Source organism: Thunnus maccoyii, chromosome 5, assembly GCF_910596095.1.
Source record: "Thunnus maccoyii chromosome 5, fThuMac1.1, whole genome shotgun sequence".
NCBI classification, from domain to species: domain Eukaryota; kingdom Metazoa; phylum Chordata; class Actinopteri; order Scombriformes; family Scombridae; genus Thunnus; species Thunnus maccoyii.
Genome location: NC_056537.1, coordinates 13,260,277 through 13,277,216, shown reverse-complemented (window position 1 = coordinate 13,277,216; position 16,940 = coordinate 13,260,277). Strand labels below are relative to the sequence as shown.

The following is a 16,940-nucleotide window of genomic DNA, read 5'->3' as shown; positions in this document are numbered from 1 at the left end:
GGTTATGTAGGGGCACATGGAATTGCATCCAAGATAGAAAAAATATGATCTAATCTGCCTCAACATTGAAATCATATTTGTTTGGCAGATGTGAGGTACTGTTTCACTGGATTGTGTTCAGAATTTCATTGGCACTTCAGCTGATTGATACTTAAATCTCTCAGTTGGCTCAGATGTCGATGTTTAATCTATTTTTTTGGATCTGCTTTCTGCTTTCTGTTGTTTCTTTTCAGATGAACCCTGCTAGGGTGACCGTTCAAATATACTCTCAAGTTTAGGTCATCACTGGTTTCTCCACACTCCCTAAACTTCTCTCTAATCCCTAAAGATATATTATTCTGTTTTTTTAGTCATCCAGCTCGTCTCCAGAGGGACTGTCTCTGAGTGTTATGCTAGGATAAGCTTTAATTCCTAGATCGCCATCGCCATCATTATAAGCAATTGACAGTGAGGCAAGGGTCAGGAGGGAATCGGACTCGGTGGCAGGGTTGTTTGTTTGGGCAGTGACAGTGTGGGCTTCTCCTGACGTCATTTGTCAGGACTTGGCATTGGCTGGCCTGACCAGTGACATTTGCTTTCCCACCATGTGGCCCCTGTACTTTGAGGCCAGATGGCAGATGATGCAGACAACACACAAACACTCATAAGGGTGTATCCAGACACAGACGCGTACACAGATAAGCACACATTTACATAAGCATGCACATACACACACACTGCTCGCAATCAACTTTCCCTTCACTCAGCAGAGAGAGAGGGGCAAAGAAACAGATCGATTTGTCACCCAAAATAATTTATAAAGTCCTGATAGAATGCCAGAAAGTAAACTTGGGGAAAAGTGGATGTATTATGATTGGAGCCAGGTAAATCGATGCTTTCCTCTCTCTGTGAGCCTCAGCTTGTTTGTTCAGGGTGAAATATCATCAAGAAGGCACAGCACACAGCTCTTCCACCTCCTCTTTATCTGGGCTGCAAAATTTGTTTCTCTTCTACTCTCTGTCTCGTTTCCCCTCCTTTTTTTCTTGTATGCATGCTTTCGTCCCATTTGAAGGAATCGTCAGTCATCTGTGAATAGTATTCAGTGGAAAAACCAGTGAGTTGAGATTTATCATCGAACCACATATCTTGTGATGTAGTCCAGAGGCCCAGGGAGACAGGGGTTGAAAAGCAAACTGAACACTTTGTGGGGTGTATATAAGTGTGGCCTCTTAACCCTGCTAGGGGGAGGCAATTCAATTTTCTCCCTTTGAAAGTTTTATCAATCATAAGCATCACAGCTTGGAGGAAGTCTAAATGAAGGAGGGCTTTCTCTAAATACATCATATCAGTAAACTGCGATAAGCATCAGCACTTTAATCTAAAGCTCCTTTGAGCTGCTTTTGTAAGATCATTTCTGCTTTACTAGAAACCGCACAACACAGTCACAGGAAATTATATGGACAGAGAGGCGATGACAGGGAATGGACATGGTGCTCAATCCGTAAAAAAAAGCTCAGTGCGAGCTGCTTTTCTTAGAATATTTCATTATTTCCACATTTACTTCCCACTGCTTTTGTTGTGTAACCACATGTGTCACCACATACTAAATGAACAATTATTTTCTACACGAAATTGAACACAAGCAATACTAAACTTGACCAAATGAATGCACATTGCATCACTTATGGGACATGTGTGCAACAGTTAAAGGAATAGTTGGCAGTGTTTCTGGCAGAGAGTTAGATGAGTAGATTGACACCACTGTCACATTTGTCCGTTAGCTCAGCTGGTTAGCTTAACCTAGCATAAAGACTGGAAACGGGGAAACAGCTAGCCTGCCTCTGTCCCAAGGTAAGAAAATCTGCTGCACCTCTAAAGCTCACTAATGAACTCATGATATCTCATTTGTTTAATCTGTACAAAAATCAAAGTGTAAAAACAACGTTTTGCATCAGGGACTATATCTTGGCTGGGAGCAGTAACTTCCTGGAGTCTCCACTGGTTGCATGGCAACTGTTGAGAGCAAAGGAATAGTCCAACACATAACCCTCTCAAACAATGAATTTTCATTTTTACAATTGAGCTTTTATATGGATTAAACAAACAAGATATGTTTAGTGAGCTTTAGATAGATTGATTTTGTTTACTGTTGGACACAGTAAGGCTAGCTGTTACCCCGTTTCCAGTGTTTGTGCTAAGCTAAGCTAACCGTCTGCTGGCTGTAAATTGATCTTTAACAGACAAATATGAAAGTGGTATTGATTTTCTCATCTATCTACCCTCCAGCATATTTTCCAAACTACTATATTGAGGTATTAGAATGACATCAGCAGCTATTTTCAGAGTGATATATTAACAAGAAAACTTTGTAATCAGCACCTTTAGCTGTGGAAGTGTACACACTGAAAGTGAAGACAGGTATAGATAGGCTATGTGTCATAAACTCAATTGAAATTCCACTGAGCATCCAATTGTCTTACCCTTTTAAGAAAATCTTTACATGGAACAGCTTGATACAAAGATAATGATGTATTTCAGTCTTGCAGAAAGAGCAATATAGCAAATGAACGGGTGAGCTGCAATAAATAACGAGATAACCTGCCTATTAAAGATAAAGGGGAGGTGTTGAGGTCATCAGCTCCAGAGCAGCTGCTCTTGGATGGCAGTTCAATTTAAGAGGGGGTGGACCGTCCTTTGAGAGTTTTGTAATTAATCAAAGTCCCCCTTTAAACTCAACTATTTCACGTTCAATTTTATCTGCTCGTCTCTCACGTGCAAAGCCCTTGTGTGATGTGAGCCCATATCTTAATTACTCTCAGATCACTGATACCCCCCCACACACATTCCCGGTATCTCTTGAAGAGACAGAAAATCATTTTACAGCTGAGCAGATAAGTCCCCGTGCTCCCTTTAACAGCCCCCCTAGCCAAAGCACATCTGACAGTGTTGTAATGGCAGACAGGGAGCGAAGGGCCTTGTTCCGATAATTCCTCGGCTACATAGGCTACTAGTAATGAGCCCCCCACACCCGTGATGGATTTCAAATTGAGCCCCTGCAAAAATATTATAATTTCAAAGCAGACATACATCGTTAATATGTTATTAATGGCAATGGCTGCTGGAAATGGCCTGCTGCTGTACAAGTTTTTCAAGTTGAGTGAAGGATCATTATCGAACGTGTGTTTGGGCATGGGTATGTGCATTTGTGGGCATTTACTGAAGATGTGTCCTGCTTTATTACTGACCTACACTAAGGCCACTAATCACTGAGTCTAATTTGATGTCATGTTCTACTTAATGTAACATTTGATCATATTCAGCCTGCAAGAGAACAGAGCAGTCACCCAAAGCATTCAAAATGTCACGTGGCTGTTTTTCTGCACCTCTTTTTTTCTTGGGTACTGCTAGTGTAAAGCATTCAATTCCCTTTAAAATGATTAGAGAAATACTTGTTAAAAGTTAATCCATAAAAGTTTTAATGTATGTTTCATGAGTAATTAAAGATTTGTGCACCCGCAGGAGCAACTGCGATGGCTGTAAAAGTGGTTGCAAAATGTATGTGTTTGTTTGTTTACGCTCATGAATAACTAAATGAAAAAACTTTGGACACAGAGCACCATTGAAATCTCAGGAAACACAGTCAGAATTGGACGCTTGCTCACATTACACAGTGAAGTGCCTGGAGCTGCTTGTCAGATGATGGCAAGCAGTACATACGAGCTTTAGAATGACACAATCCACTGCGTCTTTTGATGCTAAAATAATTATAAATCCTTCGTTCTATAAATAAACCTGCCACATTAAAGTACAATATTTTGATATGCGAAGCCATGTGTTTCTTTATCTGCAAAGGAAAAAAATGCCAGAGGGCAATGCTAGGACTTTGAGCGTAGCTCAGGGGCTACGCTGACAACACAAGCATGTGGTTAAATTAAACAAGAGACTGAAATAAACCCAAGGTGACAGACCCAAACTGAACCACTGATATTAAATAGATTTCGACTTTCTGGTCCGCCTGAATAGACACAGCAACATGAAAGCATTTCCATTTCACTGTGCCTTGGTGTGCCTTCTGTCTGAATTATAGTAGTAAAACCACATTTTATTACATTTTAAGATTCTCATTATGGTTAGGCGAGTATAAACATCGTTAGAGCAACTATTACTGCATAAAGCAACACAAATATTCACCTGTGGCGGTTTGGTTTTTCCCACTAGCGGATGAATCAGCACGCAGTTGTCTAATCACCTCCTTTCACTCTTTCAGCTTGTTACTGGCTAATCATGCCTATTTAAATGGCTCAAATGTGTAATTACCGCTGTCAAGCAGTCCCAGGCCTAACAGGTCAGCTTGCTCAGAGGGCCAAGCCCATTATGGAGACGTTAAGTTATGATCATAGCTGTAGGCCAGCTGTAGTAATACAACCCCCGGGAACAAATGCCAGCCCTTCTCATTGGGAAAATAAAGTGTTTGTTTAACATAGAACGAGGTGTGTGTAGTGTGTTGCTTTCATTAGCATAAATGACCATAACTCATTTATGGCTCATCAGAGTCTGCTGTTTTCCAATCAGACCATTTCAATGAAATTTAGTGAGCCCTAATGATGAAAACAGTGACTTTGTGCTTCTGTTTTTCTTGTAATAGAAAAGTCTAATTGTGTTGGTGAAAGCTAATGATGGTCATGATGAAGCAAGGCTCATGCAGTTGATTGTTTTTTTTTTTTGTTTTTTTTGCTCTTCCAACGCTGCATGAGCGGAGGGAGGGAGGGAGGGACAGAGATAGTCACATCTTGGGAAGTGTCTGTACTTACCGTACAAATAAGGTTCTTATTTAGGATACGAGTGCAGTGACACTCAGAGGATTAGCAGCAGCATTTTCCATAACGCAACGACGCTCTCAGGACTCCTTCAAGTCTTTCTCACTTTCCCTTTAACTCCCTGTTTCTTCCTCTCACTTTTTACTCCATCACCACACTCCCAGGAGGTGAAAGAAATAAGCCCTGAACTGTTGGAAGAGACGAAGAAGAGGAAGTGAGAACAGGGTGAACATAAATTCACTAGGTGTTTCACTAAGATGTGTATGTGCTTGCTGTATGTGTGTGCGTATACACAGACAGACATCTGGGGATGTCATGGTTCCTGCAGGCTATAAACCAGTGTTAAAAAAGCAGTGCAGATCCATAGCTGGATTGAACCAGTGTTATGGCTGGTTTGTGGACTGTGCCTATCCAATCACAGCTCTAATTAAGCAAGAGCTGTGTGAGAATGGTGAGCGCGTAGCACCTCATAGCCCTCAAGATTATATTATTGTTTACTGGAGCCAAAAGACTTTGCACTGTGTGACTGCTGCAGCGCCATGTTGACACGGCTGTTTTATTATTAGCAAATACAGTTTTTTCCAGCGCCTTCTCTGTTTAAAAGAGTCTTGGCGAGGCAGACCCAGGAGGCTGCACAATCTATTTCATTTCCATTTGAAAAACAGTGCAGTGGAAATGACAAATGTGTGAGGCCTATTGAGGAGCCTTCAGGGCAGTAATGTAAATAACAGAAATTAATCATCTTCTCCAAAGAGGGAGAAACACGCCTCACAGTCACAACAAAGGTCACAAATCCGGCCTACGCCTTCACATCTTCCAAACAAGAGATGACAGACTTCTGACATGCCACTAATGTTTAACTGTGTGGTCCGTGTGTTTTACTGTGCGCCTGTTTACTGAGTGTGTGTTTTCATGTTTGTGTATGAGTATGTGCAAGCATCTCTCCATGAATGCTTTTTTTGTGCATTTCTGAATCTGCCATTGAATTTCTTTGGTTTATTTGTGTACGAGTGCGAGGCAGTGCGTGTGCAACTGCATCAGCGTGCATTTGTGCGTGCACACCTCCATTTTCTGTTTGAGTGAGTGTTTGGTCGCAGATTTGCAGGATACCTTTTTCTCTGAGGCTGAACCATCTACTTTTAGCTGACAGCAAATAGTTGAGCAGAACCAATTTAATCTTCTTTTTCAGCCCAGGATGACATACGGGAGAATAAAGCAGTGAAGCTTGTCCTAACTCTCCTGGTGGAAGCAGCCACTACGGGAGGCTGTACACTGAGGAATAGATGGTAATTGCAATGTGTTGATTTGAACTTTATAGGCATCATGGGAAGCTATGGGAACACAATGTGGTATTACCATACACTGGGCAGAGACATACTGCAACCCTCTCGTAGCTAGTCTAACAGCTTCCAGGGAAACTAATTTGCAGCTTGGGAAAATACTACCTGACAGATGGATTCACCAGTTGTACCCACAATTAATGGACGATTCAATCTCCTGGAAAAAAAAGAATCCTCTGGGTAGCTTTGGCACAGGAGAAGGGGAGCACAAATGTTGCTCTCCCACATCTCATAAATGTCACAATTAAAACCAACCACAAGCTCTGTGTACATTACAATGCCTCTCGGGGGACAGCTTGACATTTGGACAATCATGTCCAGTTTCTCATCACGAAAGAAGTTGGATTTTATGTACCCTGAAGAGCTTGCGCATTGCAGCATTATTGAACTCATTTAGAGAGAAAGAGGCAATAGCAGTGGAAATAAAGAACGGCAGAATGTCGCACATATATTCATAGCAGCAAGAGCCACAGAAATAGGTTTTTTCAATGACGGCGATCTATACATAGAGCTGGTCGGAGCTGAAGTGTTGCTGGTGAAGAGCACACACCAGCTGTCAGTGTGGGGAAAGAGAAGAAAATAGCTTTCATCACAGAGGGGAGAGGACTGTCGGGCCACAGGGAGGCAGAGACTGAATCAGTCATACATTTTCAAATAAATTCACATGGGTAAACTAGAATTTGACTGCAGGAATCCAGAGTATACGTAATGTAACCGAACTGCTCATCCTCCCTAGAGAATCCGCAGATGAACAGAGTAAAGCTATAAACAACAAATCCTTTCAGCTCCCAGAATTCTGCAGAGTCCAAACCAGATTAACAGTAGCTTTGCACCAAGTAGTCTATGAAAATTTAAAGCAAAGGCCTCCCGATTGTTTTACATAACACCAGGGTGGATGTGACTGAACTAGTGTTGACTCCATCTAGACTTCTTCCATTGTGAATGGCTGAAACTGGGTAGCTTAATCATTGCCCTGTTGCTTATGTTTTTGTTGATGGACAAAATTATGGGATTTGACTAAGAGGATTAAAATGACAGCAGTTAATGAGACACAGCTGGGACTGGATCACAACAGACAAAATTGTATCCCCCCCCACCCCCCATCCCAACTCCACACCCCACCCCCCATTGGAGTCACAAATCCATAAACACATAAACAGAACACACGCACACATGGGCATACACATCAACACAAAAGCACATATGTTGCTCCTCGCTTTCTTTCTCTCTCTAACACACACCTAGAGGCCAAGAGACAAGCTGCCACTCACTTCCATATAATGCTTATTACACAGGGTTTATTATCCCATTCAAATGAACCAGATTAATTCATGTCTTTTCTGCTGGATTTGAAGTATTTAGCCTAACAGGACACAATGGGAATAATAGCGTAATTGTAAGCTCTCCCTAACCCCTCCTCTGTCAAGTAAAAAAAAAAACAAGTTCCTTTAAATACTGGTTATAGAGAGAGGGTCAATATATGCACATGGCAATGAGGCTTCTGATGCTGTAAATGAATTTCAAGGTTGATCCACATCATATTACCAAATAATCCATGTTATTATGGCTTACAAAGTCGGCTACTATGAGAGGATAAACAGTGGCATTGCTAAGACAAAATATGACAACATCTTATCTCCATTCTGAAACTGAATTATTACTGATACTTGAGGCAGTATTTATTGACTTTAGGCCACTTGGAGGCAACGGAACAAGCTGTTAACAAAACACTGACATCATGTTTTAAAGTTGATATGACGAACGTGTTAGCAAACTGTTGCCTATTTACACATTCAGAAGACACAGATAAACATTAGCAATCATTTGAAGACGTTTCAGACCACCTGGAAAATGTCTTTAGCTGCTCCACTCTGTTCACCCGCTACTTTGTGAACTTGGGCTGAGCATGTAGCAGGAAGTAGAAATCTAGTATTGTGCTGTAAAACCAAAAGAATGAGCTTAACGACACTAAAACTTTATGTGGAGCTCAGGAGAACTGTAGAATCGGGTGATAATTCTCTGTGGGACACCTTTCACATGACATGTGCTCATCTGATCCATTATTAATTTGGTAACACTTTATTTTATGGGGTCACATAATTTCCTAGAAAGGATCTGGCATGTAACTGTGAATTTATTGGAAGGATCCTTGAAAGAACTTTGTAATTTGTCTTTATTTATAGGGATAATTGAGAAACTGTTCAGTTGTTACACTTTCAGTTAATTAATATCTAGAATAACAGTTAGTCTTTTAGTGATTGTACAGCAGGTCAGCTAAACATGCAAAAGTGTCAAAAGTTTTGTTCATGGGCAAGTGGATACTTAAGTTCCCTATAAGAAATGAATGATGAATAAATATTTGGGTATAAATAGTATTTAGCAGTATTTAAATGACATCAAGAACTGCTCATAACTTAACTTATGAAGTCAAATAACTGTTTCAGAACTTTAGAAACACATGCAAGTCAAACTTGTAACTAACCAGTAAAAAAAGATTGGATTAGCAAACAGGGGTTCCTACAAAGCATACAGTCAAAACACAAGCATTTAGCATCTAAACAAGACACAATCTTGTAGCTAACTTTGCCTGTCAGTCTTACGTGATGATTGTCTTAGTAAGCGACCAAATGTGTGTGTCCGTCCTTTTCACTGAATGGCCTTGAGCAGATCCAGCGGTGTGGTGGAGTGTGTGATCCCATTTGTCCTGGCTCATCAGCTAGACAGGAGCACGTCTCTGTGTATCCAATGTGGTCAACTGGTAAAGGTAAGAAATACAAAGAGATCTTTGTACCTTTGCAGCCCAGAGAGAGAGAGGAATGTGTGTTCACTGCTTTTATTGATACAATGATGTCATAGGTCACAGGCCACAGTGACCAATGCTAACTGGACATTGGATCCATGGGTGGAGTTAACATCCAGGTGTGAAATACTTGGAGGATTGTGGGAAATGTGAAGGATTCTGGGGGACTGAGTTCAACTTGCAGAACAAAGAACATGCAGTCTCAGTCACTATCTTGGATGGGATGGAGGCCCTACACCAGGCTGATCAGCAGTGTTTGACCACCCTGGCTGTTTCACCTCTGACCACACCAGGCATCACCAATCGGTGTGGTTGGATGTGGTCAGAAGTATGCTCTGTTGCACCTGTAACCACACCCAACCATGAATCACTAGGTGCTGGAGTACACCTGTCAAAATCAGGAATTCTATATGGAAAAATCCCTGTAATTCATATGGTCATTGAAATTACATTTAATGTTTTCCATAGGCACAGGGTCGTCTTATATCCTTTATGTAAATGTCACCATGTGATATTTAATAGAGTTATAACAGTACCCTGGATATGGAACAGAGCTGGCTTTCATTAAATGTTCATGGATTGATATCTTGTAATAATCACTATCATGATCATTTCTGCCAGCCGGGTTGTCCTCCGAACTTTCCAATAAGTCGATCTTTCCATGCTTTCATCTTTATCTTTTCACCCTTGAGTGATGACAGCTCTACTGTATGTATCTGATGGTGATGTGGGATGTCCAATGCATATAAAACGTTAATGACATTCCTGGACATGATGTCCTCATGAGCAGCCTGCAGCAATCTCCCACACACTAAAGACAACATGCTTAATTAAATTCATGTGGAACCATGATGGGCCTACATGACACTAATGTGGCCTGAAACTATATGATAATGTAATATGCATGCTAATAAAGAGGCATGCAGTTTAAAGGTTCTAAATAATGTAAGCAACACATTATTAATCATGGCTGGGAGCAGGCAGAGAAGACAGAGTGCCTGCAACGCATGCATTTTGTAGCAATCCCGATGAAAAAAAAAAAACATGTATGTGTGTGTGTCCATCTGTGTGGGTGTTTTAATCTATGTACATCTTGTGACTTTGCTCACACAGCAATGATACATTCCACTCCATTTTCTCATACAGCAGTCAAAAATTACATTCCCTGCATCAATTTGCTGCAGCATGTTTATTGTGATTCCTCTCATCTTTCAGTCTTAGAGACAGCACAGTGTTCAGTGGGTACATTCAAAAGAGGGTGACTGTATTATAATCAAACTTTGATAAAACTAGCAGTGACTCTTCCAGACATGCATGCATTAAAGTGAGCTCTGCTACTCCACCAGATACAAAAGACAAAATGCAGAGAAGGATTAATCAGAGAGAGAGATCACAGCAGCAAGGCCATGGCTGTGAATTTCAGTTACATGGTGTGATGTGGGCTGAGGAGTAAGCTAGCAGGATCAGAGGGATAACCAATCAGTCCGCAGCTTTCCTATGGTCGCGCCTGCATGGCAGACATGACATCTCACCATGCAATGCTGTGCCTGCTTGTATTAAGATTCAACAATTAAGTCCAGCACTTGTTTTGGTTGTAAACAGTCAATCTGCTTTAATATTTGGAAACACGTCGCCCTTTCAAAGCTCAAGGGCCACAGCATTATTTAGCTTGGCCCAATGCTGTGATGAATTAGTGAATTTCTGTGGGTGTGCTCTGAATTCCATTATGCTAATATTAACAGACGGCCCATCTGCAAGGAGCATCAAATAGGATGTATTTCTGTTCATCCGAGGTATTTATACCAGGTGGAACGTAGATTTAACCACCTGTGCACAAATCCTAATACAACACGATTTTCATAGAAGCACTCTGGTCATGACTGAAGAAATATTCTGTAATAAAGAATTGGCATATTCACTGAAATGTAAAAAGCGGTGCAGGTGGTGCCCAATGACCCACAGGCCCCTATCATATCTAGGTTAAAAGCTGATTGAGACCAATGACTTTGACTCTTACAGTAAGAGGGAACAAAAAGTTATGCTTCCATTTCAAATCAGCCTGAGTTTCAGCCCACACACAGGACATGCTTCAGTGGTCTGAGAAATTACAGGATACCACCCCTTCCAATTTTGCCATCACTGGACCAGACTGTTGCAGGCTTTTGAAACAATTACCCCAAGGGGACCAGAGTAACCTTGTTTATAGCTCATTGAGCATCCACAGTTCCAATTTAGCACAGGTAATTACAACATCGTTATCTTCTCCTAAATCTTCACCGAAGGTGTTATCACAAAAAGTTACCTTTGGCTCAGCGTTTTGCCATGTGGACTCTGATTGAAACAAACACAGCATCAGTATGCCCAGGCATTTCTTGGACAGGCTTATGTTCGTTCTCCAGGTGTCGCTGACCCAGCGCAGCCTGCTCACCCAGAACACATCAGTCATACTAACACACATCTGTCGCACAGGTCCAACCCACTCCATCACAGCCATGGCTGGTCTCTCTCCTTGAATGTCCCGCCCTGCTTGGAGAGGACAAACAAATCTTCTGATTTGCCTCTAATCTGCAGTCTACCCTCAGCATGGGCCACCGTCAACCCAGCACATCAAGGACAAGCACTCCACAGGGGGGCTATCCATTAGCACAGCATCCTGCCTCTCCCATAGTGTGATAGGTACAGGGCAGAGGGATATGCTCCAATTAGAGATGGAGACATGGGGACTTTGCAGCTGACATGTCCCTGCTGCTCCACAAAAGGAGTGTGAACACACCTTTTTCATACAATTAAATTAGTTCCCAGAAGGACAATTTTATCCTGCACAATTCATTTGTTGAAGAATCTGCAATTACAAAGCCACAATGAATGAGAAAAGTGGGGAGACCCTGCCAAGCAACACTGACAAAAATCGTGGAATCAAATGAGAGTCAGAATTAAGAAAATTAAATAAGCACATTGCTGGAATGAATGATATCCTGGAGAGGATGCTTGATGAAAAGATTAGAAGTTACATTTATCCTTGGACAAAAACATTGACAGTAGCTAAATTTGACAGTTTCAACAGAATCAAGATGTTCTTAAAATGGAAATCGAGAATAAAAAAAAAAGGAGATGCAGAACAGTTTGGATGTTTAAATTGGAATATTGACGACTCGCATTGAGCAGATGGAGCAAAACATCAGGAAAAAAAAACTACAACAGACTTCAATCCAGAAACCACCAAAATGGTTTTTGGCCTGCCTTTCAACCCCATGCCCAGCCTGGCTGCAGTGGAGAGGCTGGAGCCATGAGGTTGTGGTCCGGGCCCAGTTAGGATCCAGCTGGCCTCAGTCTGAGATAAACTTGCCTTATTGAGAGGGAAGCAGAAACTAAAGGAATATGATCAATACAACAATCGATACTTTGAAACTTGACATAATTTTGCTGAACAAGATGCATCTGTCTGATGATGAAGTAATCGACCTGGAAGGTTACATGGTTTGGTTATAATAGAGTAAAAGGCTCAGGGGGGTTGGCTTTTGTGTTAAGAATGATCTGTTGAAGCTGTAGAGAATCAACGTTATAGATAAACAGGTGGATGATATTCTAGGTTTGAAATTTCTGCATTTAAAGTCAGATATACATTGGTTGTTTTCACCTGCTACCTGCCACCTGTAATGTCAGTATGGGGAAAGGATGCCTCGTTTTTCTTGAATCTTCTTTTGAGTCAAGTTTATTTATGTTCAGGAGTTAAGGCAATTTTTGTTTATGGAGGTATCAACAGCAGAAAGGTGCTTTTGATGACGATAGAAGTGGATGAGATGCCCCCTAGAGCCTCCTTGGATGTTTCTGTAAACAAGCATGGAGAATCAATGATTGAATTTTTTAAAAGAATCAAAGTTATGAATTGTTAATGGAAGGATATGCCCTCTGAATGCTAATTATACATCTGTATCTGTCAAGGGTAAAGCTGTGGTTGACTCTTTACTTGTACCATATGACTGCAGACAAACTTGTGACTCCTTTGAAGTATTAGCCCCAAATCAATTAATTAAATTTGCAAACTGTGTGGAGAATTGATTAATTGGAGAAAGATGTAGAATTCCAGATCATTCTTTATTGTTGTTAATTTTTTTTTAATAAAGACTGAGGCTCATTATTATGCAGTTCTTCAGGAGAGTCTCCTAATTTCTCCCACAAAAAAAGATAGTCAGCAGGACTTTACCAGCTAACTTCTTATCTTCTGGTTTACAGCAATCAATTTTTTTGAGAATGAAGAATGATTAACAATTCAGTTTTAGAGAACAAGAAAATCTAGATAACTGGTATGGTAGTTTTTTGCAAATTGATTAAAGTAGAAATAGAGGTTGATAATAAAGCTGGAGATAACCATTATCCTAAAAGGAAGTTATTTAATAAGAAACCTTGTTGGAATAAGAATTCTGGCAGTCTATGCATGAAGTTGAAAATATGTGTCTGAGTTGCTCAAGTAATCATATGGAAAGAAAGAAATTCCTAGAGGCCTTCAAGAATAGTCAGTGCAGGTTTGATAAAAGATGCAAATTTATGAGATAATTATTTGTAATAATATAATAATTTATAAGATACGGATTTCAAGACATTTCCAAAGAGGACAGGTGTTAAACTTGAAGAAAACTGGGATGGCAATCATGTAATTGGGTTGTCTGAGGTAATTAATAGGTGGGAGAGAGATTTTAAAGTCTCATCTCCAGTGAGATTTTAGATTTTGATGATTTGTATTATAAAGACTTACTGTATGTTTGAAGGAAAATGTAATAGAGAGCCAAATATTAAAAGAGGAATATTGCGTAAATGAGGACTTAAATAAGGATCTTATTCATAATAAAGTTCAAATGGCTATCAATTATGCAAAATTGGAGAAAACAACTGGAGTTGAAAATATACCAAATGAGATATTAAATTCAAATATTTTTTATTTTGAACAAATTATTTAAAACATGTTTTGAATCTGGCAAAATACCATCTATGTGGCTTAAATCTAATAAAAATCCAGTACCAAAATCTCAAAATGAGGACCCGAGGGATCAGCCTAATGAGCACAGTTTACAAGCTGTATTCAACTATACTTAATGAGAGGCTCATGTTGCATCTAGAGAAAGAATGGCTACTTGTGGAAGAGCAAAATAGGTTTCATAAGTCAAGGCGATATCTTGATTATATCTTTGTATTGTCTATAATTATAACAAATAGAATATGTGAAAACAAGTCAACAGGCTTTATTGACTTTCAGAAGGCTTTTGATATGATCAATTGGGATCTTTTAGCCTTTTGAGTACAGGGTAAATGGAAAATTTTACAGGGCTCTAAAAGCTCTCTACAGTGAGCCCATAGCGTAGTGTTTGTAAGGTTGAATGAGTTTCACACAAACTGGTTCCCAACCTCATCAAGGTTGAAACAAGGTGGTGCTTTGTCCCCCACATTGTTTGCAAATTTTATAAATGATTGGGCTAAAGAAATTAAATATTTAAATTGTGGGCAAATGTGTGGAAGGGAAGTGTTAAGTACTCCTCTATGTGCAGACAACATAGTTTTACTATCACCATGCAAAGATATAAATGCAGCAGATGCTCTCCTACACTAATAAGAGGTGTAAAAAATGGAGACTTTATTAACAAAAAGAAAACTGAAATATTTCACTTTAGAAAATCCTCATTTAACCGCAGTACTTACCAGTTTAAAGTTGGGTCACATCAGCTGAATTATGCAGACTCATAAATATCTCAGTTTCTATATTGATTGATTGATTCATAAAAAGTGTAAAGGTTCTTGCTGAATCATCAAGCCTGTGTGTGTCCTGTACTTGATGATACTGCCAGAGTTAGGGGCCTAAGAAATATTTCTATGTGTGAATCAGTGCAAAACAGTGCTATGAGATATTTTCTGGGTGTGCACAAATATGCACCAAAGTTGGCTATAGTGGGAACATGGGATGGGATCATGTGAGGCTCTTTGAATGATATGTAGAGCTGTTATGGAATCAGTTACTTGATATGGAAGAAAGTAGTTTGATGAGACAAATGTTTGTCTGGGATAAACAAATTATTGGTTTGTGGTCTAAAGATGTGTGCACATTGGTCTGTTTAGAGATTCTGTGTTTGCAAAGGGCAATGGGCTGCCAATATATAGACTAAACTAAAACTGCATGTTTTTACAATGATAAAAACTGAATGTGGTACAGAGAATTATGTTGTATATAATTTGTCTAAAAAGCAAAGATCTCTATGTGCCCAGCTGAGATCTGGTATTTTACCTCTGACTGTTGAAACTGGACAATTTGTTCATCTAGAAGAAGAAAAGTGGATTTGTCCAATGTGTCTAAATTATATAGAAAATTAGTTCCATTTTGTTTTCTACTGCCATTTTTACTGTGAACTGTGTAATTCTTTGTTTAGTAAGATACATATTGATTTTGTAAATACGGGTCATTGCATGTGTAACCCTTTTTACTAAAAGTTATGAAATATAGTCGTGGTTGCAGGGAATATACTAGTTGTGATATTTACTATAGCTAGAAAGTCAGGAGCTACTAGGATTGCCTACAGAGCCAGAATAGACCAAACAATACACCAGAATCAACACTCAGACACAATATCTCCCTTTTGGAAGAACAACTCTTCCTTTTTATGGAAAATAGTGAAGAAAAGTAGAAAAATAAAAATGTATATGAAAAACACAATTATTACCCAGGTAACTGAAAAGCAAAAACAAAATTCTAATTGGCCAATAAGTCTTTAGATTCAGGATTCAATCAGATCCTATTCCCTTTCAGTCACTTTAGTCACTGATGTGAACTCAGTCCTCCTGTCCCACACTTATCATCCAGAACTAACTAATAGTTCTATTTGTACCACTTTGGAAGTGGCAACTTTTCGTCCTACCGCACTGTAGAATGCGTTAGTTGTGTGTAAAGAGACAAAGTCCTTGAGTCCGGGATTTCAATCTTCTGCATGCAATTGAGTCTTGAGTTCCACTCCATTGGGTTATAGCTCGCCATCAAACATACAACAGTTTCCAGGCTCAAACTCCAGGTACGTCCAAAAACCTGACCTATAGTAGGCAAGGCCAGAACTCACATTCAAGCTTCTAATCTGAAATAGTGGACCATAAAATAAAAGCTAGAATACATCTCATCAAATTCTTTCATTATACTCTATATTACTTAAAGGATAACATCAGAACTAGTGAAACATTAGTAATTGTAAAATCCCATCATAAACAACATAGTAGTCTCAAGTTCCCGTGTTCTCATAGAACTGTGGTTACTAAAATAACCTCTTAACTCACAATTAGAAAGAATACCAAAACACTCCCTCCTTCACATGGCAATTGGCATAAAATGTCTACACCAACACTAAAAAACATGTGCTTTTGTGCCCTGCACCATGCAATGGCGGCCTATAGTCACCTGCACAAAACATGTCAACAACTAGCAAAGGTGCAGCTCAGTGTGGTTAAAAGGCACAGGTCAAGGTGCTAAAAACAACACAAATAAACATTAAGTGGATGACAGATGTGCTTAAAACAACACCAATAAACATTTAGTGTATAACAGATGAGCTAACATTGAATACATCAGCTAAGTTTATGTATTTCACTGTACAAAATTATATTTCCATTTCCAGCACAAGCAAATGGCATTTGCCCTTGTATTTGCTAGCATTAGCGGCTAGCGATTTCCGTTAGCATTAGCGGCTAGCGCCACAACAGTCAAAAAAAGATATCTCACCAATGCGGTTATTTCTCAGTAACCAGCGACGACAAGACTCTCTGGTCATACTCACACAGTACTCGGGGTGATTTAGCTGACTTTAATCAACTTCCTTTTTAGGCTTTTATCCAAGATTAATGGTTAGCGCTCGTCACGGTGGCTACCCTCTTCCTTGCTGTGACTCAAAACAGGAAGTGAAACTCTGGCATAGGTTTTGTCCATGGATACAGAGAAAGAAAAAAAGAGAACTGGATACAGCGTCGGAGGCGGGGCCC

At 39.8% G+C, this 16,940-nt stretch overlaps 1 long non-coding RNA gene across 1 annotated transcript; it reads right to left on the bottom strand.

The window, feature by feature from the left end:
• Positions 1–8,292: 8,292 nt before the first annotated feature.
• Positions 8,293–16,940, bottom strand: LOC121897462. The gene is made up of 2 exons (XR_006096228.1): positions 16,684–16,940; positions 8,293–9,280 (listed from the first exon to the last, which is right to left on the bottom strand). It is a non-coding gene; the product is annotated as an uncharacterized LOC121897462 (long non-coding RNA).